At 47.2% G+C, this 3484-nt stretch overlaps 1 protein-coding gene across 1 annotated transcript in view; it reads right to left on the reverse strand.

Moving 5' to 3' along the window:
• The window catches only part of RFC4 (replication factor C subunit 4), a 45569-nt gene that overhangs the window by 17511 nt on the left and 24574 nt on the right, over positions 1 to 3484 (reverse strand). The window lies entirely within an intron of this gene.

Consider the following 3484-nt stretch of genomic DNA (forward strand, 5'->3'; position numbering starts at 1 on the left):
GAGCCACCCAAAACCCATCAGAGTACTCTCTGCAGTAACCAGACATTTCACTTTTAAGAATTAGTATCCTGCAGGTGGAAAGGTGAGGCCTGCATCTTCACCTCTTTACAGGAGTACTAAAGGCCTCAGTCTTTTCTGGAACAACATCCAAGCCAGGGGTGTCAAACTCATTTATTATGAGGGCTAGATCTGACATAAGTGAGACCTTGTTTGGCCGGGCCATGTGTGTCATGAAATGTAATTGCAGGTAGTGGAGATATAAATTTATAAAGGACACAAACACAAAGATTTTTTTTAACTTAAAATAAAAACATGCTTAAAACGTTAGCTCTGTAAGCTGCAAGCCTACTTTTGATTTATTGACATTCACCACAGAAATCTCACGCTCAGAGTTCTGAGTCTGGGACCCAGGTTAAAACATGAAATGGCTGAGTGATTGAGAGAGTCTGGGGAAGCAACCTAGGATGCAGCAGCAGCAGCAGAACTGGAAGCGGGAGATGGCCAGTTCCACTGCGGGCCTGATGGAAGCCCTCCGGAGGGCCTCATATGGCCCCCGGGTCGCATGTTTGACACCCCTGCCATAAGCAGTTAAAACAAAGAAACCTGTGATTTAAAAGCACACACAGATGAGGGTGGCAATGAAACCAAGTTTGCAGTACAGCTGAAGGACTGGGGAGGGACTGGACTGAAAGAAGTGCCTCCTCCAGCCCTTCGATGTGCTGCTGCTGCTGCTGCTGCTTTCTCTGCAGTGGCTACAGCAGGGTGGACACAGCCCCACTCCAAATGCTACACAGCAGCCTCACCAAGAGATGTCACGGCGGGGGGGGGATGAGGGTGGCAATGAAACCAAGTTTGCAGTATGGCTGAAGGACTGGAGAGGGACTGGACTGAAAAAAACCCTGCCATACACTCAGGCTGGCTCTGTCTCCATCAGTGTTCTCTACTCAGCCTGGCTGCAGTTCTCCAGGGTCTCAAGGTGGAGGTCTTTCACATCAGCTACTGCCTGATCCTTTGAGCTAGAGATGTCAGGGACCGAATTTGGGGCTTTCCGCCTGAAAAGTGGAGGCTCGTTGGCTGAGCCGCAACTACGACTGTGGAAACCGAGACAAAGATCCACACTCTGGTCCTCCTCTGGTTTAGCTGGGGCTTACAAGAACTACACCAAACTGGCTCTCAGAAAAACCAAAAACCTGTGGCATGTTTACAAATTTATTTAGGACCCTACCTTTCTAGCAATTTGCACCCAAAGCAGATTACAAAGCTATAAGCCAGGGGTGTCGAACTCATTTGTTATGAAGGCCAGATCTGACATAAGTGAGACCTTGTTGGGCCGGGCCATGTGTGTCATGAAATGTAATTGCAGGTAGTGGAGATATAAATTTAATAAAGGACACAAACACAAAGGTTTTTTTTTTACTTAAAATAAAAATATGCTTAAAACATTAGCACTCTTGGCAAGCCTACTTTTGATTTATTGACATTTACCACAGAAATCTCATGCTCAGAGTTGTGAGTCTAGGACCCAGGTTAAAACATGAAATGGCTGAGTGATTGAGAGAGTCTGGGGAAGCAAGCTATGATGCAGCAGCAGCAGCAGAACTGGAAGCGGGAGATGGCCAGTTCCACTGCGGGCCTGATGGAAGCCCTCCGGGGGCCTCATGTGGCCCCTGGGCCGCATATTTGACACCCCTGCTATAAGCAGTTAAAACACAGAAACCTGTGATTTAAAAGCACACACAGATGAGGGTGGCAATGAAACCAAGTTTGCAGTATGGCTGAAGGACTGGAGAGGGACTGGACTGAAAAAAACCCTGCCATACACTCAGGCTGGCTCTGTCTCCATCAGTGTTCTCTACTCAGCCTGGCTGCAGTTCTCCAGGGTCTCAAGGTGGAGGTCTTTCACATCAGCTACGGCCTGATCCTTTTAGCTAGAGATGTCAGGGACTGAATTTGGGGCTTTCCGCCTGAAGAGTGGAGGCTCGTTGGCTGAGCCACAACTACGACTGTGGAAACCGAGGCAAAGATCCACATTCTGGCCCTCCTCTGGTTTAGCTGGGGCTTACAAGTAAAATAGGAGCTGCGGTGGCTTAAGTGGTTAAGACGCTGAACTGCAGGCTGTGGAAGGTCAGTAGTTCAGCAGTTTGAGACCCGAGTTGCTGCATGACGGAGTGAGCTCCCGTCTCTAGTTCCAGTTCCTGCCAACCTAGCAGTTCGAAAGCAAGAAATTGCAAGTAAATAAATAGGTACCACTTCGGTGGGAAGGTAACAGCGTTCCGTGCACCTCGGTGTTTAGTCATGCCAGCCACATGACCACGGAAAGCTGGCTCTTTGGCTTTGAAACGGAGATGAGCACGGCAACCCTAGAGTCGGATTCGACTGGCTTTTGAGCAAGGGAACCTTTACAAGTAAAATAACACCTCCAAATGCAAGGGAGATGGGATCCAACCAATGCTCCCTTCTAAGCTGTGGAGTCCTGTGAGCAAAAATTCTACTTTGTGAGCTACTGGCATTGAAATTGTGAGCCGCTGATTTGGCTACTGCATCTATTAATTTGCTCTGGAGCCATCCTTCCTGAGCGGAGACAAAAATCTGTGAGCTAGAGGCTAAAAAAACTGTGAGCTAGCTCACGCTAACTCAGCCTAGAGGGAACACTGAATCCAACCCATGGATTTCTACGGTTTGGGAGAGACCTCCTACAATATGTTAGCTACGAAATGCTGCCACACGCGGACCACACTTCATGTATTACTGGATTCCTCACTTGTTCACTGCTATAACCAATACAGAGGTTTTTGCATAGAAACGAACTTCTGAAATCGGGGAGGAGTGTTTCTTTTGCCCTTTTGGATGCCTCTTGAATGTTTGTATGCAGCTTCTACTGAAAGAAAATCCTAATAAGAACATAAGAGATGCCAATGTTGGATCAGGCCAAAGGCCCATCCAGTCCAACACTCTGTATCACACAGTGGCCAGAAATACCAGTGCCATCAGGAGGTCCACCAGTGGGGCCAGGACATCTGAAGCCATCCCACTGTTGACCCCCCCAAGCTGTCAAATAGGCCATAATATGAGGCTGGTTGATAGTGTTTGACTTGCTGAGTCACAAGCTGCATGGCCCTGCCCTGTCTGAGCTCTTGCAAACTCAGACCACAGTCTCAGTTTTGAACATTCAAGCTTGGTTCCCTGTCCATTGGAGATGGGCTTCAACCACGAACAGCCACAGAACTAAGCTGCTGTTCCCACGGTCCTTTGAAAGGTTAGTCAAGAATAGAAGGACCATTTTATTGGGAACATTTGGCTGTACAATCTCAGGAGAATATATAGTTGGCCAGAGAGAAGTACTACTGGACATGTGATTGCACTGGAGGCTTCATTTGTATTTTTGTATTTCTTTTTTTTGCCCGGTGGTTAAACTTTGGGACAATTGTTTTCTGGTCTTTATTTCATATTTTGTATATGTATGATTGTATATATTTTTACATAT

Source organism: Gekko japonicus, unplaced genomic scaffold, assembly GCF_001447785.1.
Source record: "Gekko japonicus isolate JY-2015 unplaced genomic scaffold, Gekko_japonicus_V1.1 scaffold4553, whole genome shotgun sequence".
Taxonomy (NCBI): domain Eukaryota; kingdom Metazoa; phylum Chordata; class Lepidosauria; order Squamata; family Gekkonidae; genus Gekko; species Gekko japonicus.